This window comes from Manacus candei, unplaced genomic scaffold (genome assembly GCF_025592945.1).
Source record: "Manacus candei isolate 608988 ecotype Guabito, Panama unplaced genomic scaffold, ASM2559294v1 h1tg000094l, whole genome shotgun sequence".
Taxonomy (NCBI): domain Eukaryota; kingdom Metazoa; phylum Chordata; class Aves; order Passeriformes; family Pipridae; genus Manacus; species Manacus candei.
This window is the reverse complement of record NW_026138142.1, coordinates 755956-772501: the sequence shown is the minus strand read 5'-3', so window position 1 is coordinate 772501 and position 16546 is coordinate 755956. Positions and strand designations below refer to the sequence as shown.

Below are 16546 nucleotides of genomic sequence, written 5' to 3'. Positions count from 1 at the left end.
ACGTCTTCTTTCAATATGAGTTGCAACCACTGCAAATTGATTTTGGACTCCAGCTGTACTGACACTATGTCTTTATGGGGCAGATGGACACTCTGTGAAAAAACCAGCACGTTTTTTCCCTATGTATGCCTGAAAGCTTCATCTGTTTTGTCCAGTTACAACAGCTTTACATAAAATGCAACCACTCCCCCCCATCCTTGCTTCTCTTAGATCCTTAAGAGACATAACACGACCACCACTGCTTTTCTGCCTTTAACTATACCACTACAGCACATCTTTCAAATTCCTCACAAATAATTTCCCACTCAGAAGATGCTACAGAAGAGTCAGAAAAAATTGCTCTTATAACCTGGTAAAGAGACCACAACCATCACAGACTTTTCCATTACAAAGGAGACCTTCAAGACAGCCTTCCCCAGAAAAAGTCTCCTACTCTTCACCTACAAATATATATTACTTACCAGGAGAGCCAACTAAGCAGCTCTTCTTTATTTGCTTCCTGGTCTGAAACTTCTGGCACAGGAGATGGTGAGAAGTGCAAGGACAGGATGTGGAGTCCTTTGTGCAAGATTATTCAGCCCTACATCGCTCTGATAAAATTTAACACATGCTATCAGTTTTTCAGATGCTGATTGTGTTTGATTAAACTGAGTATCAGATGGTAGGCTGGGTCTCAGGGCCATGACATACACATCTAGCTCAGGAAGAATACAATCAAAGACACCCACTTCTCTGTGAGTGGCCTAGAACTGCCCCCCCCCTTTTTTCCCTTTGCACTCAACTGTGATTCTTGTCAGTCTCTGGAAAGCAGTGGGAGTAAAACATGACTAACTGGCCAGTAAAAGAATAATACAAAAAGTTTATGCAATTTATAATTGTTATGATTTCAGCTTAGCACTGTTTCACAGAATCTAAGTTGACAGAAAACTGTTCTCACATTTTCTTGAAATCTGAAGAATGAAAAACTATTCTGCAATGCTTGGTTTGTTTTTTTTCTAAAGCATCCTGTTCCCCACACTTTTTGATCATGCAGAGCAGCAATCAGTTAGCACTATTCAAAACAGTAGATACACAACAGTCTGGACTATCGAATTCTTACTTGTACTGATTAGTGTTTACTCTCATGACTATTTTATTTCAATGGAAAACTTTCTATTGACTTCAGTTGTCTTTGAAACGGAATTGTGTACCTTACAGAATACCCTATCATGCTGATTAATAATTAAATGAATCCATACAGTACTTATTCACTGGCAGTTCTTTATTTGGAGGTCCAGAGGCATCAATAATGAAAACTCCTCTGTAGTACTGGTGAAGCTGGCAGCAGCAGATGTTGAAGATTAGGCAGCCATAAGGAAAGAAATAAATATAATATAGGATGGTTTACATGTGAATTCTGTGTAGGTCTATCACTGGTCAGGGGAACTACCTCCCCCTAGCCTTTATTTCTCTCAGCTATCACCAGAGAAAACAGCAGCCAACCACCTTCATCAAAGGGGGCAAATGCAGAGGATGTCACAACTGGCCAGAGCAATCCCTGGATGTACAGCACAGTCCAGAAACTCTGACTTTCCGGTAACACAGCAAACAGGAGTCAACTGATTTCAAAACATCCCCAAGGGAAGCAATAGAACTGCCTAAAATAATAGCTATTCACTGATTCAGCTCCAGGATTCCAAAACTTTCTACAGAAAAGTGACACAACCATCTCAGTAACTGAACCACGGCCATCAAGACAGATTCAAGAGCTACATGCATTTCTGAAAAATGGAAGAAAAAAAAATAATTGGCTTACCAACTCCTCACAGCCTAACATTTTACATCATTGTAGGTGGATTTTACTACCCAAAGACAAATATACCAGGGGGAAAAAAGGATGCATTTAACTGCTTTACATTTTGTCGACTGATAAATAAACTAAACAAAATATACAGGCCAGAATCCTCTCCCCAGCCCAGTTTCAAAAATTAATGCAAGACTGCACTCTGATCCATACAAACCAGCTCAGAAACCTTCCAGATTTCCTCACCATTAGTCTTGTCTTCCAAGAGCGAGACTTCAAGTTGTAATAGTTGCTATTTCTGGAGATGCATAACACTGTCCTTATATCGCTCTTTAAACTGTTTATTTTTCTTAAATTAAAAATCTTGACTTCCTTTAACAAGGTGAAAACAAAGATGACAAGGGATAAATGGAAGGGGAAAGATGACTAAATACACATAAGAATAAACACTGCTTGCCTGTGAGCAAGGTGGATTAAGGTGAAAGAAAAAGACTGAAGACCATGCTCCTCATTCTCTCTATCCCATCTGCCTTAAAGATTATGTTCCTGTAACTCTGGATTCCTCTTTTTTGAGTACTGCAAATGCACAGTTCTTCCAAAAGCCCTCTACCTTGCTTCTGTGCCCCTTCTTATGTGCAATTAGCCTTCTGCTAAAATATTGCAAAGCCAAAGTCAAATTTTTGAAATGAGAACAGACTGTCAAAGGTTAATAGAGTACTTACTGCTCAGCCCCAACCTCCATTTTATGACAGTTCTGAACACACACTGAATGACGACTGCCACGACTGCAACTAAACCTTCTGTACACAAGGCAAGGCTGACTTGGCAGTGACAACACCTATAACTTGACCCAGATCAAGTAAGTTTTGAAAATATTAGAAAATATTCTAGACTCATTCATTCCCTCATCACCCTCCTTGACCACCTTCTTGCTTGTTAAACTCATTCTCAGTGGTGCTACAAAACTGTGCTGACAAAACCACCTCGCTCAAGTATAAGGGCAGATAAAGCTCCAGCCTTAGTCCTTCTTATTGCTCCTGCTATGCCATCCTTGTATAGTCCCATCCATCCCATTCCTTTCCCCCCCCCATCCTCTTTGTTCTGCCAAACACATCAGATCTTTTCACCCTGTTCCTCATGCTTGGAAAAAGCCTTCAAATTCTGTCAAACTCAGTATCTTCACAAGTCATTTGACTCAAAGAAGGCAGATTTCTGCAGAACTATAAGCATAAATAAGAATTCCGCTCGAGGTTTTCTGAATTCTGGGAAAAACACAGCTCCCTTTCCTCCTGGTCTAATCCCACCTCAAACAGATCTCCCACAGAATGATTACTCCCATAACTGCCCTCTTCAGAGTTTGTCCCATTTTTCTCCATGGCACCTGATGTTAGATGCTAAGAGGGGGCAAAAGTATTATTTAGATTGTAAGCTGGTTGGGGCAGAAGCCAAACCATAAATCAGGCAATAATAACCTGCTCTCCCATGCACTTCTTCCCAAACAGAGTTTTCCAAAAGCCATCTACACTGTCTTTTTACACCACTGGGCCCAGAAATTAAAAACAGGGATAAGGAAAAAAAAATAAAAAGAGAAAGGGAGATCTGGAGTAACAACAACATGGAAGTGTTTGTGGTTAGGAGGAACACATTGAGCTCCATCTAAAACAAAGAATTCATTCCTGAAACTGAATTATACCCAAGAACTGCAAGTCCTGACTAAATAAACAAATACACAAGTAGATTCTTTTCTATGCCTTCATCTTCTGTGTCTAATTAAGCAATGTTCCTCAAGAATTCACCTTTCAATGCTTGGAAACCAGTATGAAAACATGGGACAAAGTAGCCAGCGTGGAATCTTTTATTTTCTGGCTATGCTACAAAAGCACCATCATCACAAGCCACAACTTAGTGCTTAACATTTCACCAGTGAATACAGACAAGAGGGAGACTTTCACCGAAGAGACAGACAGAAATATAGTGTGCTATGACTAACTTCCATTAGATCTTATGGAGGAGTCAAATATCCTCTATATGTGTGATATTATCTGTGCTTATGGCTGGCATTGGACCTCAAGTTCAAGATGAAAATAAATCCTAACAAGGTCACGTATAATTATGTTCCATTTTTTTAATCAGAGATATTTCCAAAGGGCAAAGCTTAACTGTGATGTTTTGCCACTCATTTTGATATGCATCTATATCTGAGACATCAGGGAAAAAAAATCTGTGAAGACCACTAAAAGACACATCTGTTTGCTGAACACATTCCCCATCAGATTACCAAACACAAAGATGTGAACACTCTCAAACAGAAGGTGCTCACCTACTCCCTGAGCCACGTGACTGTTTCTCCACCACACAGCTTTCCCTACCGAATTTCCATGACATTTCCTGGTTCACCTAAGCCATCCCAGGGAGCACCACTGTGGCACAGCAAATGCCATGAATCGCAAGAAGACATCTGATATCTGTGATATCACATGCTGGGATGCTGCCAGAGAACCACAACATGCCAAAAGGATTTCACAGAGGAAAGACAGAATTATAAAAGACTAGCTAAAGGCCCACTGTCAAACTGGTTTTTAATACTTCTTTCTGCAAACATGCTAAGTCCCAGAGCCTCCAGAAGCCTTAGTAATTACTAAAATTGGAACAGCCCAAATAAAACAAAAAAGTATCTTTCAGCTTGTTTAGAGTGTGCTTTTGACAACATTCCAGAGCCAGTCCCTCTTCTTCTTGGGCTGCCTATTTTATACTAAATGGTATACAAAGTATATACTCCTCCACACTAAGAGTTTTCTATCCACACTTCGAGAACAGGAAACCAGAATTGCAAAACTGTGAGATTTGAAAGCAGTGATGATAAAAGAATCCTTTTAACCATTATTTTTAAATAGCTGAATAAATTTCAGTCTGGAAATACCCTGTAAAGCACATGCTGAATGGTCCTTTTAGCCTGAAACAAAAGTAGAAATAAATACATGGCTGCCTTTAATTTTTGCTCAGCCATTTACCCTTAAGAGATCATTTTCAGGCAAGTCCAGTGAACGGTCGCATTAAGAAACTGTACATGATGCAACTACTTTCTACTGGTATATTATGTAAATTACAATAATGCTACTCCCCTCCAAAAAAAAAAAAAACAAACAACTCCCAAAGAACATTTTGCCAAAACTCTGCAGGAGTTTCTGCTTGGGAAAGAAAAATAGAGAAGAAAATAAGAAAAAAACGGGCAAGGAAAAAATAGGGGAAAAAAGGATATAAGTCAACTGAGTGTGGAGTCTGACAAAATAATTATACCAAAATTAAATAACAATTCAAACAAACAAACAAACAAAAGAGTATTTTGCCTTAAAAGCATCTGGATTTATTGCTGACAGAATATTAGGTATTACTTTGCACATAACAGATACAACAAAAGAAGAGTAGAGTCGTAACACAGTCTACAAAGACTACCTGAAAGTGAGGCAAGCAATTAAAAACTACAGATGCTCAAGCTCCAAGTTACTGTCAAAAGAAAGGCCATTTACAACAAAGCAGTAAAGGATGCATAACCAAATAGTTTAAAAATAAATGTGCAGTAGTCATCAGTGAAGTTACTGAACGGCTCACATAGATCCCACAGCACTGAGAAAAGTCTATCTCGTCCCCTGCCTCTGTCTTACAAGTAGATGGTTAAAATATCTGCACTGAACATTCTGGGAGCTGCAGTTATTTTCTGCAGCGAGTGTATTTCATTGTGCAGGAACATCAAACACCACGGAATACCATCACCATGATGTGCAGACAGCACAAAGACCCCTCCGTGCAACCTCCAGCGTAGTAGCTGTGTGTACTTCAATACACAGCATTGTACAGTCACTGAGAATCTGTAAATGTCTGCCTAGTTGTTTCAGTTTTGCAAGAGGAGTAGGAACCCACTGCTGCTTTACTTCTTCAGATGAAAAAGCCCAAAATCATTTTCATACTGATCCTCAGTTCTTTCAGCAACTCTATGCCAAATAAAGCTATTAGAGAAAACAGTGAAGTTAAATAATAAAATATACTAACTCAGGAACGTTTTTCAATTATGTAAGAATCTGGTTACAGTGTTAACTAATGATTCACTGGTGAGTATCTCGTGTTTAGTATCCAGAATTACACACAAGACTAAACCAGTTTTTCAGAAAAATACAAAACACTACACAAACTGGTTCATATTTTGAAAGCATAGGTTGTTTTGTTGTTTGGTTGTTTTCTTTAAATCAACCTGCTACAAAGTTCCCACTGGAAAAAGAGAGAGCCAGCTTCTCATATTGTCCAAACAAAAAAAAATACTTTTTTTCTTTACAGCTTGTTCTTTACCAAGTTTGTTAAAGCCAGCCAGTTACATAACACTTACTTTGACTTATGACCTATTTGCTCACTGCTCATACAAAAATCATCATATAGGATGGCCTGACCATGCATTACACGCTAGAAATACAGTATATTTTTAAAAGTGTTTTTATTTTTCTTTCAGTTGAGAACTACAGATAAAGGCAGCTGGGAGGATCACCTAAAATTAACACTATAAAGGTACATGCTTTGAAACCATGTGAAATTAAAATGGCACACTCCTCAAAAAATAGTGTGTACAGAATACTTCAAAATATTACAGGAAAAGAAATCCTATCTCAATTTTCCATCAGTCCAGAATTTACATCAGGAAGTGAAAGTGATAAAAAAAAAAATTAAAAAGGGGGAAAAATAACAGTTGTGCTACAGATAACCATAAAAAGTCCTATTTTTTAAAGAATATGAGCGCGTCCGTGCGGGCACACGTGTGTAGGTGTACCCAGGGCAGCGATGACCAGATGCCCGGGTCAGATGGAGCGGGGTTTTTGTGGCTGTTTCTCCCACCCACCCACCCTCCTTTTTCTTATTTTTATTTAGCAAACGGCCGAGGATTATCCAGCGAGCGTGTAACTTGAACCTCTTACACCCACGTCTGGACTCGGGTCCGGTTGGTTTTATTTTTTTTTTTTTGGGGGGGGGGGTGGGTTGGTGGTTTTATTTTTTCTTTTTTTTTTTTTTTTTTTTTTTTGACCAAACGGCGTCGAATTCGCTCTCCCAGTGTGTCAGCGGCGCCAAGTTTTCCGCCCGGTCCCGGCGGGTCCCCCCGTCCCCGGGGGAGCCCCTTCCCCGCTGTCACCGCCTGCCCTCCGATACAAAGAAGTTCAGCGCCCGCCGTACTCACCCCCGGCGAGCCGGCTCTGCGCGACATCGCCCAGCGCCGCGGAACCGCTCGCAAATCCCCCTCTGGAAAATGGAGGGGCTGGCACCGGCGCGGATCCGGAGGGAAGAGAAGTTATTTACATGTCAGGGCCCGAGCGCGGCGCGGAGCGGGGACGGCGGCGATGCTCAGCAGTGCCCGCGGTCTGCCATGTTCGTGCCGCTCGCTCGCAGCTCCCCCGGCCGCTGCCCCGGGGCCTCGGGCGGCTCTACAGGGCCCCCCCCATGGCGGCGCCGCCGGGGAGCGATGCGCCACAGCCCCGATCGCCGCGGAACTTCGGCTCCGGGATCCTCCCCGAACCAGGCTGGGGCCGCCGGCGGAGGAGGAGGGAGGGAGGGAGGGAGGGGGAGGGGAGCGGGGGGGGGGGGGGGAAGGGGAGGGGAAAGGGGGGAGGAAAAAAAAAAAAAAGAGGAGGGGAAAAAAAAAAAAAAAAGAGCCAAGGGAGAGAGAGAGAGAGAAAGTAGATCCGACGCAGCCGGGCGCCGCCAATGTGCGGACCGGAGCGCTGCGGCAGGAGCGGGGCCGCCCGCGCTCGGGAGGCGGAGCGCGGCCGCCTGAGGCGCAGCGCCCCCGCCCGCGGCGCCCCCGGCCCGGCCCCCGCCCCGCACCCCGCGGGGCCCCGCACGGCCCGCGGCGGCCGCGGCCGGGCCTCCCGCAGCCCCTGCCCGGGAGCGCCTCCCGAGCGCTCCCGCTCCCTCCCTCCCTCCCTCCCTCCCTTCCCCCCACGCCCGCACTTTTCCATTTAACAAAGCGGCGCTGCCAAAAGTTACGTTTCCATAGACGACGCCGGCCGCTTCCCCGGCGGCCCCTCCTCGGCTCCTGGGGCTGCTCCGGGAAAACCAGGGTTTCACCCCCGAAGATTAAGATGGGACTTCGCGGTCGCCTTTTTTTTTTTTTTTCTTTTTTTCCCCCCCACAGAATCGTTAGGGTTGGAAGTGTTGGACCTCTGGAGATCATCCAGTCCAACTCCCCCTGCCAAGGCAGGTGACACAGGAACGTGTCCAGGTGGGTTTGGACTGTCTCCAGAGAGGGAGACTCCACGACCTCCCTGGGCAGCCTGACACCTTCAATGTAAAGAAGTTCTTCTGCATGTTGAGGTGAAAGTTGTGCTTTAGTCTTGTGTTTTTCGTTAGTATTTTGTGATTTAGCTTTCCTTCCTCCCCTCCCCCCCAACATTTTTCAGGCTGCTCTACACTTCTCCAAAAGAATCTGGAACGGACGAGCTAAGAAAGCAAAACTTGACAAATGTCCATCTACAAACGGCTCTTTCCTAATCCTTCAAATGCTCCCTGCCAATTTTCTTCTTCTCCTCTAGAGAGAAAAACAAATCAAGAAAACATTACGCAAGTGTCACTTCACTGGTATTGATAGATACTTGCAAACCAATCGGTCTGCCAATTTGAGTAGTAACACAACTGCCTTTGTTCAACTTCCCTTCACGCAAAAACCCCGAAGCAGCTGTTGTGTAATGCTTTGCTTCTGTCAATCTTAAGTTTTTCTTAAAATTTGTTTAGGTATCAGACATCTGCAAGACACAGGTTGACACATTGACAACAATAATGTGACTGGTCTGACAAACAGAAGTAAGACCATGCATTATGTCTACTTTCTCACTCATCTTAGTACTTTTATTTATCAAATTCTCTTCTGTCACACTGAGCTGCAACTGGACATACTTAACCTTGGGCATCCTCTGTTGTGGACAAGCAAGTAAGTTCAGTATTGCCTTATCAGTACTGGTTAGAGACATTCTCAATAAATGCAACGAGGAGCTTAAAAAAGACCATCTCACTTCTGAGAACAAAATAAGCCCAAATTCCCACACTGATTCACACAGCAGGATCTATCCAGGTAGAGGGAGTGGACCAACACTGCCTCTCCTTACATTTCCAGCTGAAACACACTCCAGGTGCCTGGCCTACAGGAAAGTTTTTATCAAACCAATTCTGCAGAGATGAAGATAAAATTTTAAAAAGAAAGCACTCACATGAAAAAATCTCCAGGTGTTTACTCTGAAACAAGTAACTATTGTATAAGAGCCATTGTGCCATGTTAGTACAGGTACGGACACAAATATATTTGGCTACAAGGAGCTATCAAGCTACAGCTTATCAGCACATCTCTGTAACCACACGTATTAGCACACTCTGCTGCAATGAGGAGGTTAAATATGTTAGTCTAAACCTTAGCAGAGATGGTAAATGTCAGGGGTTTATTTTGCAGTAAGCGTGGGTTGCTTTGGTCCAACCAACAAGTGGTGAATTGCGAAGCCACTACTGAAACATTAATCACTTTGCCTATTCCCTTTGGCCCTCAACAGGTTCAACCAGGACAAGTCCCTCTTGGACATCCAGAGTTTAAACATTTTTCTAACGAGTTATTCTGAGATTAAGCTCCTCTTAAACCAAAGGAGATACCAAACAGCAAATAAGAAACTGTGGATCTCCCAAACTGTATTAAATAAAATGAGTTTTTCTGTTTACACTCAGCGGGTTAAGCAAGGCTGGAGCACCAAGTTGACAGTGTGTCATCTGTCCCATAATGGCCTATTTTGATAAGCTTCCACTCCAACCCTGGCTGCAGTACTGTCTGAGGTGACACCCCAACAGCACGACTGAGGCTACATCAATTCACAGGGCTGTTTGTGCTGCTGTACCTCAAACCTGCAGATATTTTCAAATGTTACACTCCATTAAAAAATGCAGGTTTTAACATATCAGGTAATGGGTCACCTGACAAGTTTAAGTATGTTAGCACAAACAAGACAAGTTGTAATTTAATAATAGCTGGTTAAAATAATAATATTAAATTACTCTCAGTACTTTTCCCTGCTGTTCATGTGATCCAAGATGCAAGCTAACAGGTATGAAGCCATATTAGCTGGCCACCTTCTTCCCCAGAGTTTTGAACAGAGATGCATTTTCCATCACATCAGAGGCGAGATTTAGTTCTTTTACTGTAAAAGAACATTAATTACCATGAAAATCTTAGGAAGGACAAAGTGTAATTTTACTACAGCACAGTCAGACATGGTCCAAACACCAGTCATGTTGACACCACACAAACTACCCATAAGTTGCACTCAGTAGGATTCCACAAGGAGCTAAAGGAACAACTTGGGCAGCAGTTCTAACTGAAGCTGATCCCACCCCACACCTCTTCTTCCCAGCCTCCGAACTGTTCCCGTTCACCTGTGTGTTGGATCATGTTATGAACCAGACTCATGGACTGATCCTGCTACAGGGTAACCCAGCAAGAAGCAGTGGGGCTGGACACCAAGAAAAGGCAAAGCAGTTCTGTCTGCAGCAACTCCCTGCCCCGATTCACACGTCTCCACAAACGTGTGTCGCCGGGATGGCAAGGCAGGAACTGTTGAATGCCAATGCCTCTGCCAAGAAAATGTACAGGGGGAAAATGGGATCAGTCGCCTCTGCTAAGACAGACTTCTTTTTTTTGGTAAGCAACAGAAGTGATAGATTTAATGATTAAGATAAAAACTTATGTCTATACATATGGTAGACTGGTTTTTTTCCAAGCTCAAATCGATTAACTCGAGGATACAACTCTTGAGTTAATCAAGACACATTGAGTGAACCACACCGTATCTCTTTGTATTAGGCCCTATTTACAATTCCTAACTTTTGGAGAATGTTTCTTCACAGCAACCAAGAGAAATTCAGAAACACGTAAGTCACCACTTCCAATATATTCCAATCAGAATTTCAGGTGCAACACATACACAAATAAGAGACATGGGCTTCACACCAGAAGTATTACTAGGTTACTCTTACTAGGTCATACATCTGATTTGTTACTTCATTCATTTTATAACATACAAAGATGGATATATTAAGAGCACAAAAATGTGTTTCTCTGTCTTAAACATTTGCTTCTTCCTAACTTCTGCTGATCTATGTCCAAGATCATCAATGGATTTTTAAGAATATTATATTATAATCACAACAACTCGAGATTAAGCCCTAAGTATCAAGCTACAAAAGGACAACAAGCAGAAAAGGAAATTCAAATATTTTCCCTCAGCGTGGCAATCCTACTGAAATGTAAAGGCATTTTACCTTTTAGCACCCCTTTATGCTTCCATGCTACATAGAAACTTGAACCACCCTCTCCTGTTTACAGTTTCTCTGTAAATTCCACTTTCTATGCCAAAGGATTAAACAGAAGACGACTGACTTCTTTTTTTATTGCATTTGAAGAGGTATGGAAGTTCTTAGTTTCTAACCTGTACTAAGTCTCTAGAGATAGATTCCATTGCTAGAAGTAAGAAATAAAAACAAAAATAAAAGGTTCCAAATCGGTTCCAAATGGTATATTTCCTCTTCTCTGTTCTCTCTTCTTGTGAGCATGAACCAGATCATATCTGGACCCCAGGATAGGTTGGCAGCATGTCACACAGCCAAGAAACACATTTGGTGTATTAACTACATGCCCACATTAACATACTAAGATAAATTTGATTTAAAGCCATTACATCTAAGATGTCATATCTAGCAAGCTTGCTTTTAGAAATAAAATCTGAACAGTAATGTAAGTTAGGTAATTGAAATAGCTTTCCACATAGAAAACATCAAATTCTGTCTCTTATTATGGCTTTGACTGACAAGTTTTGGCAAATAAAACTCAAAAGGCTCAAGGTGTCCTTCTTCCCTGATGTCTTTCCATGTTTCAGCCAAAGGCTACTGTCCCAGTGACAGAGATGGCAGACAAAGCCTACTACTACATTTGATTGACTGATGAATATGAATTTGAGGTAAAAACCCTTCAGAACAAGCTGCAGTGTCCCCTCTTGCCTCTATGGCTGATATTTACCTGCAGAGCATCAGCACAAATCTCACAAGGGAGCTTGAACTCACAAAATGTCACCACTGTCCAGTGCCACAAGGCAAATGGCAATATCAATGGAGAAGCATAGGCTATATCAGGCTAAAAAGCATTTCAAAACCAAAATATTCGAAAGAAAAAAATACAGGTCTTCAAATTTCGCATTATCTCTGGGAATCAGATTTCCTTAGTCACCTCTTTGCTTTTCCAGCAGCACTGTTTTACCTGGCATTGAAGCAGCACAGCACGAGGTGCTTTCTTAGGGAAACACTGCACAAGAGACAGAGTCTCATGACCCGTGTGTTTTACACCATTGCTGAGGGCTGCCAGTGGTAAACTCTGTTACATAACTAAAATGATAATGTAGTATCCCTTAGAATCACAGAATAGTTTGGGTTGGAGAGACCTTAAAGATCACCCATTTCCAACCCCCCTGCCATGGGCAGGGACACCTTCCTCTAAGCCAGGTTGCTCAGAGCTCCCTCCAACGTGGCCTTGAATGTTTCTAGGGATGGGGCTCTCACCACCTCTCTGGGTAGCCTGTTCCACTGTCTCATCACCTCACAGTAAAGGATTTCTTCCTAACATCTGATCTAAACCTGCCCTCTGTCATTTTGAAGGCATTCCCCTTTGTCCTATCACTACAGTTCCTGAAGAAAATTTTCTTTATGAGAAAAAGAAATAAAAAGGTGAGCGAATTAATTCAGAAAGGACTAAAAACCAATATGGATGAAAAGATCACAAGCTGAAAAGAAGATGCAAAAAAGAGAAGAGGTAGCACACAGACAATAACTAAACACTCTCAAGCCATTAAAAAATGACTCATTGCTACTGACATGCATTGTTAGCTGCTAGCACAGGCAGGACAAAACTGCTTTCAACAGTGCATGATGGAAATCCAATGAGAAAATAAATTCTGACATATTTGCTTTAAAGTAATCAAAATAGCCCTACCCTTTTCTAGAAGATAAACTTTCAAATACACTCTTTAAAAAGAAAATCTAGAGTGCCAAGTGACACATTTCTGACAAAAAACAATCCCAACATGGTAAGGAAGAAATAATTTATTTAGAATATATGGAATCATACAGATTAATAGATAAAGCAAGTATCAGGTGACAAAGGGAATAAGGAATGCAGACAATGAAACAAAGAGATTTAGTAAATTATTTTCTTTCAAGAAATAATACACGAAAACACCTACAAAATAAAGGTTATTACACATCATTCACTGTGTAAAAGCAATGGGTACCACATAAATAATGGACACGACCATGAGAGGGCTTGCTCACGGAACAGGATCGTACAATAACTCAAGTTGAAAAAGACTTCAGGGGTCAGTCAGTCCAACCTCCTGCTCTAAGCAGGTCAGAGTCAGTTCCCAAAATGGTTTACAAACATTTTGAAGTTCAATTCCTTGTTTACATAGCTGTGCAATTATACACAGTGCTGAAATCTGATGGGGGGACCCTATTTGAAATAAATTACGCCAAGTACAGAGAACAGAGATCAGGGCATAAAGGTGACACTCAGATGGCCTAAATCACACCTCAACACCTTTGTCTAGTATTTCCTACTAGATGGCCCTTGCTCAGACCCAACTTCATCAAAACTGCATTTCAGAGATACCTCCCTCTCTCTTCTGACTAAGCATAAAGACTTCAGCAGAATTTGAGTACACTTACTCCTCCTATTCATGAGTAAGCTCCTTTAAAATAGTAAAATAAATATAATTATTCCTTTAAAGCTTTTAAAGAAAACAATTCAGACAGAAACTAGACCATCACAGTACTCCTAGAAAATAAACCTGGGTGGCATGACTACAGGAGCTAGAATTCAGTCTCTGCCCTGTCCCCAAGGCCCATTACTAATGGCTGTTATGGAATATGCTCCCGCACCACATGACGTGGTCACTGTATATTCCCCAGGTTCAGCTCAGGCTACATATTGGGTGACAAAAAGGAAAAAAAAAAAAAGAAAAAGAGAGAGAGAGTAAAGAGCCAGAAAAACTCAAGAACTTCATCTAACAACATTTATAGTCTTTAGATAAAAGCCTGCTAACCAACGCCTACCACAATACTTTCCCAAATTCTAACTACACAAGGAAAACAGTGCACTTGAGAAGATACAGGATAGTTGAGAGCTGAAGCTTCAACTCAACAAGTTTAAACATGTCCAAGACAGTTATGACTTCACTTTTTCTAAGTGTGAGCACGTTAACTAAGTATAGACGAGAAAATCTCATTGGTCTAAAAAAAAGGCTTTAAAATAACATGGTCAAGCTAACAATTTAAAAACAGGTTCTTTTTGCCTATCAAGACAGTCTAAAGCAAGTAAAATAAAAAGAGACACATGAATCGAAAAAAGTAAACTGAAAATATTCCTAAACAAATATTTATTTACATTAAGTTATCAGTAATTTAAAACCCCCACTGACAGTGTCTGGTTAACGAGCCTTGAGATCAAGATTTTCTGCTTGTCCATAAAGTAGGTTCACACACAAACAGTACTTTCTCTGTTCTGTTCTACCAGCATAGCCTTGTCTGAGAAGACCACATATAGAGCACACAAAATATGAGGCAGTTTACCAAGCTTTTGTATTTATTCTTTACCAACAAATATATTGGTAACAAAGTAATGTATCTCCCAGCTGTTCACAGTACACCACAGGACAAAGGATACTCTCCCATTCCCTTACAGAAAGAGGCAACAGCATAGTCAGCTATGAGACAGCACTTACTGCTACGTGAAAGACCTTAGGAATAATTTCTTTAAATAATCTTGCTTACAGATCATTTATTTCTTGAGTTACCCTCCCATTTCTGGGCCCACCTGTCTCCTAAAGGGTTTCTGAAAGACATTGGTAGAAAAATAAATTAGAATTCCTGCTGAATCTGTTCTGCACTTTTATTTGTACAACTCTCTACCAGGATGCCTGATGCAGGGTTAATTACACAAAAGGTGAACCTGGAAACATTGTGTGTCAGAAGTAGCACTGAAAGCCAGCATTTCCCAGAGCCTCATGGCTTGTACATCCCATCTCCTCTGCTCCCTCTAGAGCAATTCTGCTGTGAGCTGTTCTTCCTAAACTTGCATCCCTATGGGTTAGAGAACATTAACTGTGGCACAGTGTTTGCCCAGGAGGTTGAAAGTAAAACAGATGATAATTCTTTCAGATTCATTGAATTCCTTCTTTAAAAAACAAAACAAAACAAAAACACTGGTTGTAGTTACACCAGTAAATTAAACTTAGCTGGTGATGTTGGCCTTGAGGCCGGCCAGCACTGAGCAGCCTCCATCCATTGCTATCTAATTCCCAAACTCCCACACAAAGCAGCCACATGCAAACTACACTGGGAACAATGTGTGGCCCACACGAAACGAAACCTTGGGCCAGCCTTGAGAACTGTTTGGCAAAGTGGTGGCAGGTCTGGGGCAAAACTGCCCGAGCAACTGCTGGAATCATCTGACAATGGGGACAGCAGTGACCAGCGACTCCAAACATTCCCTGTCGGGTTTCTCACAAGCACAGACAAGAAGCCAAGTGCTTCAGGTGCCAGAACACCATTGCTGGCTACAGCCATGCCACTCATCAATACAAAACACAAGCAACAGTCATGAATTAGCCCTATTTACAAATGGCACAATTTAGGGGAACTGAAACGAGCAGCAATTTTTACTTTGAATTTTATTTCAAAATTCCCTTTCCCAAGCCTTTCCTCACAATGGAAAGCATCTGGCCCATTTCTAATCTAAGTGAAGTTCTAGTCTCGTGCAGTTCAGTGGGCCACAGTAAGAAAAAAATACTCACTTGCTTTTACTACAAGGAGGGGAAAAAACAGAGAAGGAAAAAAGTTGGAGCAGAAACGAACACATAAGCAGCAGAGAACGGGAACTAGGGAATAAGGAACTGGATAGGCTGGGAGAGAAAAATTTGGGGAAGCTGGTAAGTCTTTGGAATCAGCTAACAGAAGCTTTCAGAGCACGTATCTTGAGGGTAAGAGGAGGCCTTCATCATCCATACGTTTAATAGAAAACCAAAATAACAGAACAAACAGCCCAACATGTTTGTGAAAACGCTGAGGACAACTGTTTCACAAAGTTGAGGGTGCCAGAAGAGCAGTTACTTCACACTTCACTCTATTAGGGCAGGCTCCATTTTAAACATCTCAATGTGTACAGTGATTTGGCTGGAAGTGGTAACAAGAAGCACTCGCTGTGCCAAGGAAGGGGGAAAGTGAGAGCAGTACAGAAAGGAGAACAAATTTTTATCTTCAATTAACTGAAATAAGAAAAGCAAATTTAAACAAACTCTTTGAACTTGTTACTAGAATCCCTTGAGACTGCGATTTAAAGGAGGACTGGCAGTGATTGTACTGGAATTTGCACAATGGCAAACTATTCCAAAGCAGGGGAGAGATAGGAAATGCAGTATGAACAATACGGACTGCATCAAAAGCAGCCAGTAATAAGGGTCTGAAACTAGAAAGAATCATATTAGGAATGGAAACAAGGGCATTTTAATGAATATAAAGGAACAGCATAAATTGTCAGGGATAAAAATCAGAGGAGATAAAAGCACAGCATGCAGTATTACCACTGTGCAATATAAAAGGCAAACAAAGTTTCAGAAATATTTTAGAAGTAAGAAGAAAAACACAAAAGTCTGT

The 16546-nt window shown here is 41.6% G+C and overlaps 1 protein-coding gene across 10 annotated transcripts in view; it reads right to left on the bottom strand.

The window, feature by feature from the left end:
• KMT2C (lysine methyltransferase 2C) overlaps positions 1-16546 on the bottom strand; it is a 191381-nt gene that overhangs the window by 165647 nt on the left and 9188 nt on the right. The window contains exon 1 of one of the 10 annotated variants that reach the window (XM_051768265.1): positions 6999-7337. The exons of the other annotated variants lie outside the window; for them this stretch is intronic. The gene's annotated coding sequence lies outside the window, so the exon portion shown is untranslated. Of the gene's footprint in view, positions 1-6998; positions 7338-16546 lie in introns of those variants that run through there. 10 annotated transcript variants of the gene reach the window in all.